Source organism: Hevea brasiliensis, chromosome 3, assembly GCF_030052815.1.
Source record: "Hevea brasiliensis isolate MT/VB/25A 57/8 chromosome 3, ASM3005281v1, whole genome shotgun sequence".
Taxonomy (NCBI): domain Eukaryota; kingdom Viridiplantae; phylum Streptophyta; class Magnoliopsida; order Malpighiales; family Euphorbiaceae; genus Hevea; species Hevea brasiliensis.
This window is the reverse complement of record NC_079495.1, coordinates 97,904,749-97,919,767: the sequence shown is the minus strand read 5'-3', so window position 1 is coordinate 97,919,767 and position 15,019 is coordinate 97,904,749. Positions and strand designations below refer to the sequence as shown.

The following is a 15,019-nucleotide window of genomic DNA, read 5'->3' as shown; positions in this document are numbered from 1 at the left end:
ATATTTATATTCTTTTGACAAGTAGCCCTAAAATGGTATGTTTGAGGTGAAGTTCATGTGAGAGAATATTTCTGCCAGCTCATTATGAAGAGTTGCATAAGTTGTGCAAGCTTCTTATGCAGGTTCCATGTAAAATTGGTGGTTCCAGGTGCTTCCCATGATGTTGCATAAGCTATACAGGTTGGTCATGCTGGTTTTTCAAGCTTTGATGTATTCTATGAAACTGTATAAGTGGACTACATAAGTTATGTAGGCTCTTATGCAGAATTCGGCAGGTTTGGAAGCTCTTTTTGTGAAGCTGCATAAGTGGGGAATAGAATTGCATAAGTTATGCAGTAAGTCATGCAGGATTTCGTGAAGTTGCATAAGCAAGGAGTGAATCTGCATAAGTCATGCAGTAACTTATGCAAGTTTCAGCCAAAGTAATTGTCTCCTCCATGAAGTTGCATAAGAAGGGCGTGAACCTGTATAAGTCATGCAGATTTCAGCAGGTTTAAGAATTTACTTCTTCTCCCTGTGCGGAACTGCACAACTTGTGCAGCAGGTTATGCACATTTCGGCCATTTTGCATTCTTCAACTTTCAAGCTTTGTTTTTGATATCTTTGGCCATGCCTTTAGCCATGCCAACAATCCATATACCCATCCTTCAAGATGCAAAGAATCTAATGCTTATCCAAGCTTTCATCGCTTAGCTATCAAGTCAATTATCATCCAAAATTCTCAAACCAATCAATCAAAAGAGAAAGTCATGCTAAAAAAGAATTCTAGAACAATCAATAGCCAAAGTGTCTCTATATAGAATGATGGAATTTAATGAGTGAATGAATGAATTTCTAATCCCATAGACAAACTCCCTACTCCTATCTCCACTAATGTAACAAGTACTATCAAGAGATCAAATGTCTTTTAGGGATGTAATGGGGTTATGGGGCTCAAAATGAGGTTAAGAAGGAAAAAGGGGTAAAAAGGATTCAAAGCATGAGAATATTTTCAATCTTGAAAATATAAGGCACACCTTCTTTTTTTTTTTTTTCATGGAAATATATCAAAGCACAAAGAAGTAAGAAATGCAAACTTTTTTTTTTCATGGAAATATATCAAAGCACAAAGAAGTAAGAAATGCAAACTAAAACTGACTAAGTGCTAGCATATTTAACAAAATACAAAAGATAAGAGACTACTTTGACATTTTAAATTTGTATCTTGTATTTTCTCTTAACAATTGTCGCTAAAAATACCACCCTAAAACTCATTTCTTTTAATTACTTTGGGAGAATTTCTTTCAATTTGAATGACAATAGTGAAAAGCACATATACTAGCACTTTTATAAGATGACGAACATTTCTTCTCCCTCTTATTATTATTATTTTTCCACTCTTTTTTTTTAGTGTACCTAATATTATAAATAATTATTCTCATAAAAAGGGTTGGAGTGTTTGATTCATTGGTTAGGTAGTAATAAGGGTTTCAAGAAAAATTTGGAATATAAAGGCTCAAAGGGGTTTACAATAGTTAGTTATAATAAAGGGAAGGTTAAAAGTTTAAAATAAGAAGGCTGCAATCAAAGAATGTGTAATCATCTCCCTTTTCAAGTACAAGCTAGTATTTTACCTTGAAAGGTTTAGAAAACTTGTTCTAGGATTGGTGAGATATCACTTAACTACCTTTTATCCTATAGCTCTCTCTAAGCACTCCAATCTCTAAAGGACTAGTTGGGTGGCTTTTTGGCTAAGAAGATATAGGCAAAGGATGCACACTTCAAAACTTTACACCTCTTAGGAAAACTTTCAATCCACAAACTCAACTAAAGGTAAGTCAAATCACTCTCATAAGCAACTTCTCATTACTCAAGGGATTTGGCAAAAGATTTTATTTCATGAATGCATGATTCCTAAAAATGAGTAATGCTTTAACTAAATGGAAGAATGATGTGGCCCAACCGCAAGTGCACGGGTCGTACAAGTAATACAGTAAAGATATCGTTCCCACGAGGAGTTGTGTTAATGATTGAATTTTTGATATAAAAAGTTGAGTAAATTGAAATATTCTTAAAATTAAAGTAACAAATTGATGGGTATTTGAGTATGAAATCTATATATGCAAAATTAATAATCTATTAAACAATGAATTAATTAAACTAAAATTGCATCAAATTAAAATAGGCAAGTTCAAAAATGGCAATATTCAAAATGGCAAGTAATTAAATTCGATTAGAAATTAACAATGATAAAAAGGCGATTTCGGAGTTCGGGATTTCATATTCGAGCTATTTTGGGATTTCAAATTGGTTATCCAATCTTGTGGAATTTACGGGTTTTAAGGAGATTAATTCTTAAATCCTTTGAATACCCTTTCGAGTGAGACAAAGAGTGCCTTAATCAATCTAATCCTACTTTCGTGGAGTTAGAGTTAATTAAGACCCATTAGGTTCTTTAATTAATCTGTGAATCCTCTTAATCCTTAGTCTATTTTTAGATCTAAGTTAATTAAGTCCAATTTCTTGATTATCTATCACAAGGCCTTCTCCTTTCGGTGCCTCAACCATGGATTAAGAACATCACTTAATGGGATCCTACACTAAGCATGTCATTAAGCACACAAGAAATGAATAAAACTCATTAAGACCACTAAATATGGATTACCCAATCAAAATCCACAAAATATCTCAAATATTACAACCCTTACTCCAGAATCAAAATAAAACTACTCACTATCCATAATGCTTACAAGATATTATGAGTTTAAATGGAAAATAAAGCTTCAATCTAAGCTAAGAAGCAAGAAATTAAACAATAGAAATGTAGGAAAAATATAAGGAAAGAAAGAAATCTGCAAATCTTGGTTGAAAATGGTGTGGAAGGTGAAAATGACTCCTCAAATTCTGCCTCTCCTCTTCCTTTCCTTTTCTGCTCCTTCTCCCCCTTTCTAAAATGGGAAATGGGACTATTTATAGCATTTTCTGACATGGAGCCCTAAAATGGTGTGTTCTAGGAGGAATTTTCTGAGGGAATCTTCTGCCAGCTCATTAATGAAACCTTTATGGGGCTGCATAAGTGGACTGCATAAGTTATGCAGTCCCTTATGCGATTAAGTTCTCGTTCACTTATGCAAATCGCATGACTTGGTGCATAGGTTATGCACAATTCTGTGAGAGTGCATAAGGGAGGCGTGAATGTGCATAAGCTATGCAGTCTCCTTATGCACATTTCGGCAGGTATTGGAACAGTGATTTTTCTCCTTATGCAGATCTGCATAGCTTATGCGGCAAGTTATGCACAATTTGGTCAATGCATATTTCAGCTTGAAAACTTGTTTTTGACATCTTTGGCTGTAGAAGTCACTCCTCAAAGGCAAAACTTCTCTTCAGTCCTTCAAAAACACCATTTTTCCTATAAAACAAAGTAAAAATTACAAATTAATCCAAAATCGACAATTATGAAGAACTAACTAATTAACTAATGAAATTAGCTAAAAAATGACTAAAAATCAAATAAAATGACTATGAAATTAGACCTAAATGACTATGCAAAATGTATGCATCAAATACCCCCAAACTCAAGCTTTTGCTTGTCCTCAAGCAAACTTTAAAATGTGATGCAAAAAAAATTTTTTTAGGGGTGCCTTATCCAAAGAGCTATGAAAATCACCTATTAAAGTAACTTAACACCCCTTTAGCCATACCAGCAATCCATATACCCATCCTTCAAAATGCAAGGAATTTAATGCTTATCCAAACTTTCACCGCTTAGCCATCAAGTCAATTATCATTCAAAATCCCCAAACCAACCAATCAAAAGAGAGAGTCATGCTCAAAAGGAATTCTAGGACAATCAATAGGCAAAGTGTCTCTATATAGAATGATGGAATTAATGAATGAATAGGTAATTTTTCCAATCCCATAGGCAAATCCCCTACTCCTATCTCCACTAATGTAGCAAGTACTATCAAGAGATCAAAGGTCTTTTTAGGGATGTAATGGGGCCATGGGGTTCAAAATGAGGCTAAGAAGAAAGATGGGTAAAAAGGATTCAAGGCATGAGAATATTTTCAATTTTTGAAACATAAGGTACACTTCTTATTTTATTATATTTTTTTCTTTTTTTTTCTTTTTTTTTATATATAGGGGAGAGAAATACACAATGAGGATTTTCAAGTGCTAGCATATTTTACAAAACACATAAAATGGAGGGACATTTTGATACTTTAAACTTGTATTTTGCATTTTCTTTTGATGCTTGTCCCTAAAATTTGCCGCCCCCAAACTCGTTTCTTTTAATACTTTGGGTGGATTTCTTTCATTTTGAATGACAATGGTGAAAAACACATATACTAGCACCTTTTTTACAAGATGACAAGCATTTTTTCTCCCTTTTATTGTATTTATTTTTTATTTTTTATTTTTTTTGAATATATATATATATATATATATATATATATATATATATATATATATATATATATATATATATATATATATAAATGTACCTAATGTTGTAAATAATTATTCTCATGAAAAGGGTTGGAGTGTTTGGTTCATTGGCTAGGTAACAATAAGGATTTCAAGAAAAATTAGGGATAAAAAGGCTCAAAGGGTTTGCAAGGTTAAATTTTAATTGGGAAAAAGGGTTAAAGGTTTAAAATGAGAAGGTTTTAAATCAAAGAATGCCTAATCATCTCTCTCTTCGGGTACAAGCTGGTATTTCGCCTTGAAAGGTTTAGAAAATTTGTTCTAGGATTGGTGAGACATCATTTGACTACCTTATATTCAATAATTCCCTCTAAACACTTCCATCTCCAAATGACTAGTTGGGTGGCTTTTTGGCTAAGAAGATATAGGCAAGGGATAGACACTTCAAAACCTTGCACCTCTTAGGAAACTTTCAATCTACAAACCCAACTAAAGGGTGAGTCAAATCACTCTCATGGATAACTTTTCAATACTCAAGGGATTTGGCAAAAGATTTTAATGCATGATGCATGATTTCTAAAAGTGAACAATGCATTAACTAAATGGAGTGAATGTGAATCTATTTGTCTATTTGTGTGCAATGTGTACAATTCTAAGTGGTGTAATATGTGTGTGTGAATGTGTAATGTATATGTATGTATGGATGTATATGTAAAATATTTACAGTATATGTAAATGGAATGGGATGAGATGCTCTATACTCAAAATGTGAAAAATGAAACAAAAATCAAAATGTGCACCCCCAAACTCAAAATTAGACATTGCCCTCAATGTCTCATGCAGTATATAACTAAAACTCAAAGCAAGTAATAATTATCAGGAATTATGAAAATTAAGAGCAAAAAGAAAGAGTTACCTGGTATGGAGCAGAGGAGAATTCAAGATATAAAGGGGATGCATAAGAAGTTGCACAGGCTATGCAGAATAAAGTGCTGTCTAGAACAGGTGCATAAGCTATGCGGTTCTGCATGAGTGGCAATAAGAGCTGCACAAGCTATGCAGGACATTTGCATAGGGGAATTACAGCATGTGCAGTTCTGCATAAGTGGCAGAAAGGGCTGCACAGGCTGCAAAATAATTGCATAAAGGAATTTACAGCCTGTGCAGTGTATACAAAAGCTGCTGCATGATGATTAGCAAGGAAAAATGTTCAACCACCAGTAGAAGCATGCAAAAATATACAATATATGGACAATGATGCACAAAAGGGCAAAAGGCACCAATAGAACTGTAATAAAAAACAGAATTCAAAACAAAGTAATTCAAAACAAACTAACAGAATTCAAAACAAACTATAAATGTTTGAACATATTTACAAAGGAAAAATCCTACAAGTTTGAACAAAAGTAAAACAAAAACTAATCCAGTTCTATTGTTTTGCCCTTGTCCATTAATGTTGCTAAGGAAATTTGTTTGCATCATTTCTTTGTCGAAATGATGGTGCTGGAGGAGGTGATGGAGGTGGAGGTGGCATTCCCAGAAAAATCATGAGTTTCTTCATCATCTCCTTCAATTCTTTCTGCTTGTCCCTAGTTTCCATGACAAGGTCAAATAGGTGATCATGACGATCCTTGAGAGTATCAAGACCAGTGTCAAGCTTCCTATCCACAAAGTATATATCATCACTAAGCCTTTCAAGATAGGTGAATAAGGCTTTAGTGTTGAATGCAGGAGGGGCTGTGGATGAGGAGGGTTCAGCTGTAGGAGGTGTGGGCTGAGCAGAAGCTGCTGGGGTCTCCTGTGCAGATTGGGGGGGTGGGGTAGGTTCAGTAGAGTGCTGTGGGACTGATGGGACAGGTTGGGCTTCTGGTTGTGCAGTGGGTTCAGTTTCTGCTGCTAGTTGTGCAATGTCAGAATGTGGCAAACTGAACCCTGTTTTGGATAGGTGTGCAGCATCAAAATATAAGGTGTCTACAAGTGCTGGTATTGGGTGCTCTTCAGGATTAAAACCAAAATGCTTGGCTATAACTGTTATGAGCCCACCCAAAACAATGTCACCTATGGATTTAGTGGCAATATGCAACACATGCTCACAAAAGAAATAACCAAGAGAAACCTTGACCTTGTGAAAAGCACACCATAACATGAACAATTCAGATTTCCCCACAGCACCAGAACTAGTCCCTCTGCCCAAAATAGTGCTAGCAATCAGTCTATGAATAAACCTAAGTGCAGGGTCAAGTATTTGAGAGGTTTTTGATCTGCCAGCAGAAAAAGTTTGAGGTTGGTTTGTGATGATTCTCCAAAATTGAGCAGCATTCCAAATACCCTTGTTTGCTACATCTACCCCTGTATAAGGCACTCTAAATAGCCCATCTATTGCAAACCCAAGAATGCTATGAAATAGATCCAATGATAACTCTCTGTTTTGCCCCAAACATCTAAATTTCATAGTTGGCTTAAAATCTACATCATGCAATTTCAGGGTGGCAGAGAATGAGGAAATAAACTCCAAAACTAAAGCTGGGTAAACAATTTCTTGCTTATGCACAAATTCTATCCAACCCATACCATCTAGATAGTCAACCACATTGTCAAATAAACCAAGTGACTGGAGAGAGTCCACAGAAATATACCTAGTGGGTTGCACCTTCCTTTCCTTAAGTCGTTTAAATGTTGCTTTGTGAGTTGCATCAGAAAGGGACCAAGGGAGTTTTGAGACCTGTGAGGTTGCTGACAATTGCTTTTTGCTGGAAGAGGGTGTGGAGGCTAAAGTCTTTGGCTTTTTGGGTGGAGGCTCTGACCTTGGGGTGGTGGGTGGTTCGTTGCGCTTTGAGAGAGGAGGTGCAGATGACATGGGCCTAGTGGATTTCGACCTGATTTTTCGTTTATATGTGGTTGTGGAGGGTGGTGGGGGTGTCGCTTGTGGAGGGGAATCGGGATTGGGAGGTAGCGTTGACAATGGCGAAACCTGGAGAGGGGAAACTGGACGGGAATGGGGAGGCGACTCCATTGCCGATGGTGAAGATGGAGGAGATGAGGGGAAAAGAAATATGCACGGGGTAGTTAGGGCTAGGGCGGCGGAAATGGGTGTGGAGAAGAATAAGAGGAAAATGTCGGGAGAAATGGAGGGGAACGGACGGTCGGGAACAGAAAATACGGGAGGCGGGAGAAATGGGTGCCGACGGGAGTTTTGGATTAGGTTGTGTAAGACTGCATAAGTGAAAAGTGAGTGTGCATAACTTATGCACCCTACTTATGCATGTTTCGGCAGGTTTTGGACTTCAGAGAAATAGCTTATGCAAAAGTGCATAAGTTATGCACTGTCCTTATGCACTGTTCGGCAAGTTTTGAAATTTTGGGTTTCTGGTTATGCGGAAGTGCATAAGTCATGCACCCTCCTTATGCAGGTCTCGGTAGGTTTTGGTGTTTGGAAAATGTGGTCATGCAATTGTGCATAAGCTATGCACTCTGCTTATGCATGTTTCGGTGGGTTCTGATTTTTGTGGAAAGTGGTTATGCAGTAGTGCATAAGTTATGCACTCTGCTTATGCAGGTCTCGGCAGATTTTGGTGTTTGGGGTTGGTGGTCATGCAGCTGTGCATAAGTCATGCACTCTCCTTATGCACCTCTCGGTGGGTTTTGATTTTTGGAGTTTTCGGTCATGCGGAAGTGCATAAGTTATGCACTCTGCTTATGCACCCCTCGGCAAGTTTTGATTTTTGGAGTTTCTGGTTATGCAGAAGTGCATAAGTCATGCACCCTCCTTATGCAGACTTGGGCAGAGAGAGAAAATGCAGAATTTGAAGTTATGCAAACGTGCATAAGTCATGCACTCACTTATGCAAGTTTTGACAGATATGAAATTTGGCAAAATTAGGCTATGCAGAGTTGCATAAGCTATGCACTCTTCTTATGCACTTTGCAATATGAATGAAAATGGCAAGAATTGTGGTTATGCAGGATTGCATAAGCTATGCAATTGCTTATGCACAATTCAACAAGATTAATATTGCAATGGAAAATGATTTGCAAGTGTGAAAAATACCCTAGAATGAGGAAATATAATTCTATGAAGCATAAACCATGAGAAATTTTCACCAAAAACACATCAATATATACAAAATCAATCAAAATTTCATCACACATGCTTGTAAAAGTGAATCCTGCATAAAAGGCATATGTGACCCATGCCATTTTGACTCAAATTCTGCAAATCAACATTTGGCACATTAAAACTCAATAAAATCTGCATAAAGTTGCATCTATTCACAAATGATGAACTCCCCTAGTCATGCCAAGAAAAATGCAGCATTTCCACCTTGAATTCCACAACCCAAATAAGCTCAAAACTACAAAGATGACCAACTTACCACCATATTAACATTAAAAGCACATATACTTAAAAGTTACACACCCAACCTCACCAAGAACATAAGCTATCTGCTGCAGACACCCTCTTTGCTGCAGAATTTCTTTTTCCTCTCTGCATAAACTAGGTAACAGCCCCTGCACAGGTTATGCAGCAAAAACCAATCAGTTTTTGGGAGAGTTTGAAGGACAAAATTTTCAAGTTAAGAATCACTCCCCAGCAGTTCACCAACCTTCTTCCATTGAAATACATCTACAAGGGACAAAATTCAACAATGTCAAAAATTGAATTTGGAGAGATTCAAGATAAAAACAAAAGTAATGAAAGTAAAAGTAAATCAGCAAAAGCAAAATAAAAGGACTTGGGATGCCTCCCAAGAGGGCTAATTTATAGTCCTTAGCTGGACTTTTCATGAATTTCATTGAAAAGAGGTGAGGGATTGGTGTGCTTGTAATAGCTTGCTCCCTTTATTGGGTCTCCAGTTATGTAATGTTTCAATCTATGCCCATTGACCTTAAAATTCCCAGATTTTTCACTGCAAATTTCAATTGCTCCATAAGGGAAAACTTTAGAAACTCTATATGGACCAGTCCACCTTGACTTAAGTTTTCCAGGGAACAATTTCAATCTTGAGTTGAACAATAAAACTAAATCACCCTCTTTGAATTCCTTTTTCCTAAGATGCTTATCATGCCAAACTTTGGTTCTTTCTTTGTAAATACGGGCACTTTCATAAGCATCCATCCTCAGTTCTTCAAGCTCATTAAATTGCAATAGTCTCTTTTCACTAGCTTGCTTAAGATCAAAATTCAGGGTCTGAATGGCCCAATATGCTCTATGTTCTAGCTCCACAGGTAAATGACAAGACTTACCATACACCAACCTAAAGGGAGTAGTTCCTATAGGGGTTTTGTAAGCAGTCCTATATGCCCATAAAGCATCGTCTAGTTTGATAGACCAATCTTTCCGAGAATTGTTCACTGTTTTCTCCAAAATATGCTTGAGTTCTCTGTTAGAAATTTCAACTTGTCCTGAAGTTTGAGGGTGGTATGGGGTAGCTATCTTGTGCACTACACCATACTTCCTCATTAAGCTCTCAAATTGCTTATTACAAAAATGTGAACCACCATCACTAATTATAGCCCTAGGAGCTCCAAATCTGCTCAAGACAAATTTCTTCAAAAATTTTACTACCACTCTAGCATCATTAGTTGGAGTTGCAATAGCTTCCACCCACTTTGACACATAGTCAACTCCAACTAGGATGTATCTATTACCAAATGAAGGAGGAAATGGCCCCATAAAATCTATTCCCCAAACATCAAATAATTCCACTTCAAGAATATCATTTAAGGGCATTTGATCTCTTTTTGACAAATTTCCACTCCTTTGACATTTATCACATTCCAACACAAATTTCCTCACATCCTTAAAAAGATTTGGCCAAAAGAAACCAGCTTGCAAAATTTTACTAGCTGTTTTAGAAATTCCAAAATGTCCTCCATAATCAGAAGCATGGCAATGATGTATAATACTCTGTGTCTCATCATCAGGAATACATCTCCTTATTAAACCATCACAGCATCTCTTAAAGAGTAAAGGATCATCCCATCTATAAAACTTCACCTCATGCAAAAAATTTTTCTTTTGTTGCCATGTCATACCTAGAGGTAAAACTCCACAAGATAGATAATTCACAAAGTCTGCATACCAAGGTAGTTTAGCAACAAGAGAGAAAAGTTGTTCATCCAAGAAAAACTCATCAATAGGGATTTCATCCAATTCTCCATCATTCAATTTCAACCTACTAAGATTATCAGCAACTACATTTTCAGCTCCCTTCTTATCTCTAATCTCCAAGTCAAACTCTTGTAGCATCAGAATCCACCTAATGAGCCTAGGTTTAGCCTCCTTTTTACGGAGCAAATACCTGATGGCTGCATGATCTGAAAATATAACCACCTTTGAGTCAATAATGTAAGGTCTGAACTTTTCCAATGCAAAGACAATTGCTAGAAATTCCTTTTCAGTTGTTGCATAATTTGTTTGAGCCTCATCCAGTGTTCTACTAGCATAATAAATAGCATAAGCCTTTTTGTCCTTTCTTTGACCAAGAACAGCTCCAATTGCATAGTTGCTAGCATCACACATAATTTCAAAAGGTAGGCTCCAATCAGGTGGTTGCATGATTGGTGCAGTGATAAGAGCTTGCTTCAACCTACAAAAGGCATCCAAACACTCTTGGTCAAATACAAATGGTGTGTCATGACTTAACAAATTAGACAAAGGTTTAGCTATTTTAGAAAAATCCTTGATAAAGCGTCTGTAGAACTCGGCATGTCCTAGAAAACTTCGAATTCCTTTGACATTTGTAGGAGTAGCCATCTTCTCTATCACTTCAACTTTGGCTTTATCAACCTCTATTCCTCTATTAGACACCAAATGTCCAAGCACTATCCCTTCCTGAACCATGAAATGACACTTTTCCCAGTTTAACACAAGGTCAGTATCTGCACATCGCTGCAAAACTTTAGAAAGGTTAGCCAAGCATATATCAAATGAGGATCCATAAACAGAAAAATTGTCCATAAAAACCTCCATTATGTCTTCAATGAAATCTGAGAAGATTGCCATCATGCACCTTTGAAAAGTGGCTGGTGCATTACACAACCCAAATGGCATCCTCCTCTAAGTAAAGGTTCCATATGGACAAGTAAAAGTAGTTTTCTCTTGATCATTTAGATGGATAGGGATTTGAAAAAATCCTGAATACCCATCTAAATAGCAAAAATAAGAATGCCTAGCTAGTCTTTCTAACATCTGATCAATGAAGGGAAGTGGAAAATGATCTTTTCTAGTGGCAACATTTAATTTTCTGTAATCTATGCACATTCGCCAACTAGTCACTGTTCTAGTGGGAATTAATTCATTATTTTCATTTTTGACCACTGTCATTCCACCCTTTTTTGGGACAACATGTACTGGGCTCACCCAAGTATTGTCTGAGATAGGATATATGATCCCTGCATCAAGCAACTTCAAAATTTCCTTTTTAACAACTTCTTTCATATTTGGGTTCAACCTCCTCTGATGTTCAATAGATGGCTTACAATTTTCTTCCAAACTGATTCTATGCATGCAAAAGTGTGGGCTTATTCCCTTAATGTCATTTATGGTATATCCTAAAACTTTCCTAAATTGCCTCAACACTCTTAACAACTTATCAACCTCTAAGGTACTCAAATTTGCATTTACAATTACTGGATAAGTGTTATTGGTGCCAAGAAATTCATACCTGAGCTGAGAAGGAAGTTGCTTAAGTTCTACCTTAGGTGCATCTTCTTCCTTGAATGATGGTTGCGTAGATTCTGTTTTTTCCTTTTGTGTGAGTTGAAAAACTGGAGCAGAAATGAATGGTGGACTTCCCTCTAAATGTTGAGCATATGCAGCCACATGAGGGTTGTCATAGTCTATGCCTCCTCCATGAACCAAACAATTTTCAAGTGGATCTTCTGGATATTTCTTTCTGAAGTGTTCTTCAACCAGCTCATCAATGATATCAACTCTCAAGCAAGTATCAGCTTCAGAATGATGCTTCTTCATAGTGTTATTAATATTGAAAACCAATTGCTCTTCACCAACTCTAAGAGTCAATTTTTCTCCCTTGACATCAATCAATGCTCCTGCTGTAGCTAGAAAGGGTCTTCCCAAGATGATTGGAATATTAGAATCCTCTTCCATGTCCAAGATGACAAAGTCAACAGGTATGTAGAACTTTCCAACCTTCAGAGGCACATTCTCCAAAATCCCTTCAGGATACTTGATTGATCTGTCAGCTAACTGAAGAGAAATGTGGGTTTGTTTTAGATCTCCCATATTGAGCTTCTCATAGATGGAAAGGGGCATACGGCTAACACTAGCCCCTAAATCACATAAAGCTTTTGTAGAACATGATTCCCCGATGTGACATGGAATTGAAAAACTCCCTGGATCCTTGAGCTTTGGAGGAAGTTTCCTTTGGAGGATAGCACTACATTCTTCTGTCAAAGCTACAGTTTCATCATCTTCAAGTTTTCTCTTGTTTGAGAGAATTTCTTTCAAGAATTTTGCATAAGAGGGCATTTGTGAAAGAGCATCAACAAAAAGCACATTTATGTATAGCTTCTTCAAAACCTCTAAGAACTTCCCAAATTGCTTATCAAGCTTGGCTTTGTGAAATCTTTGTGGGAAAGGAAGTTGTGGCTTGTAGGGCTCAGGAGGTATATATTTCTCTTCCTTTTCTTCAATTTCCTCTTTACATTTTTCTGTACTCTCTTGTTTTTCACTCTCATCAGTTTCTTTCTCATTTTCTCTCTTCTCACTATTTTCACTCTTCTCATCATTTACAACTTTCCCACTTCTTAAAGTAATAGCTTGACACTGCTCTCTTGGGTTTTCTGGTTGACTTGGAAGTTTTCCAAAAGACTTGGTACTTGAAGAAGATGCTTGTTGTGCAATATGATTTTCCAGCATTCTGTTATGTGTTTGCATATGTTCTAGCCTTGCTTTCATCTCTCTCATCTCCTCATCATGCTTGTTTTGGTTAGCAAGAATCTGTTGCAATAAAGCTTCAGTGGTAGAACTTTGTTCTTGCTGTTTTGGTGGAGGATTCATATTTTTCTGCTGAAAATTAGGCAATGGTTGCCTATTTTGCTGATATGGAATTCCTTGTTGCTGTTGTGGTTGAAAATTCTGATTTGGAGCTTGATTTTGCTGATTTCCCCATTTTTGTTGGGATGATTCCTCCAATTTGGATTATAAGTTTGAGAATAAGAATTCCCCATTTGCTTGTTTCCATAATTACCAACATATGCTGCTGCTCTCCATAGTCTACTCCACAGCTGGTAGTTCCCTCTGCATAAGCCACTTGCTGTGAACTTCCAGATGATGATGTTGAACTAACCAACATACTCAAGTCTTCCATCTTCTTAGCCAAGACATTTGTAAGTGCATCAAACTTTGCATTAATCATGTTGAATGGATCAAGATCATACATTCCAGCAGCTTGCCTCTTCTGAGTTGGAGCTGGTCCTCTTGGACTACTCCAAAGATGAGTATTCTTTGCAATTTTCTCCAATAGCTCATAGGCTTCATCTTCATGCTTCATAATAAATTCTCCTCCTGTTTGAGCATCAATAATCCCTCTGATTGCAGGAGTGACATTTGTGTAAAAATTCTGGTTTATCATCCATTTTGGAATGGCATGATGTGGACATTGTCTCTCTAATTCTTTCCATCTCATCCATGACTCATAAAGAGTTTCATCTTCTCTTGGTCTGAAAGCTGTCATTTGATTCCTCAATTCTTGAGTTTTTCCAGGTGGAAAATATTGTGCAAGAAATGCATCAGTGAGTTGCTCCCAATTTGTGATGGAGTTGCGAGGTAAAGAATCAAGCCAATCCAATGCTCTATCTTTCAAAGAGAATGGGAATAGCTTCAATCTTGCTGCATCATCAGATACTCCAGGTTGTTTTTGCATGTCACAAATCATAGCAAATTTCTTCAGATGTGTGTGTGGATTTTCAGAAGGATGTCCCCCAAATTGAGAATTCTGAATCATTTGAAGAACTCCAAAATCCATCTTGTAACTATTTGCATCAATTCTTGGTCTTGCTATGCTCTCTCTCAAGTCATCAAAATGAGGAAAAGCATGATCCATCATACTTCCCCTAGGCAGATTAGCATTTACTACCTCTTCACCATGGGCTGCATTTTCATTGTTTCGATCATTTCCAGCATTACCACCAATTCTAATTCTTTCATCAGCCATGTCTGCTTCTAATTCAGTTTCTCTCAAAGCTTCTTTTCTTCTTCTGGTTTCTTTCTTGTTGGCTTTACAAAATTTCTCAATTTCAGGATTGAACAATAAGGATGTGTCACTTGTGCTTCTAGCTCTTCTCATAAAAGATTAAAAGTACCTGAAAAAGAACAAACAAACACAAAATGAAAAGATAACAAAAATAAAACTAAAAACAACTAAAATAATCAAGAATTCAATCTTAAACAAACAACTCCCCGGCAACGGCGCCAAAAACTTGATGTGGCCCAACCGCAAGTGCACGGGTCGTACAAATGTCTGAGAAAGATATCGTTCCCACGAGGAGTTGTGTTAATGATTGAATTTTTGATATAAAAAGTTGAGTAAATTGAAATATTCTTAAAATTAAAGTAACAAATTGATGGGTATTTGAGTATGAA

The 15,019-nt window shown here is 36.8% G+C and overlaps 1 non-coding gene across 1 annotated transcript; it reads left to right on the top strand.

The window, feature by feature from the left end:
• The first annotated feature begins 14,019 nt into the window (after window positions 1-14,019).
• On the top strand, window positions 14,020-14,126 carry LOC131178907 (small nucleolar RNA R71). Its single transcript, XR_009147915.1, has one exon. It is a non-coding gene; the product is annotated as a small nucleolar RNA R71 (small nucleolar RNA).
• The last annotated feature ends 893 nt before the right edge of the window (window positions 14,127-15,019 follow it).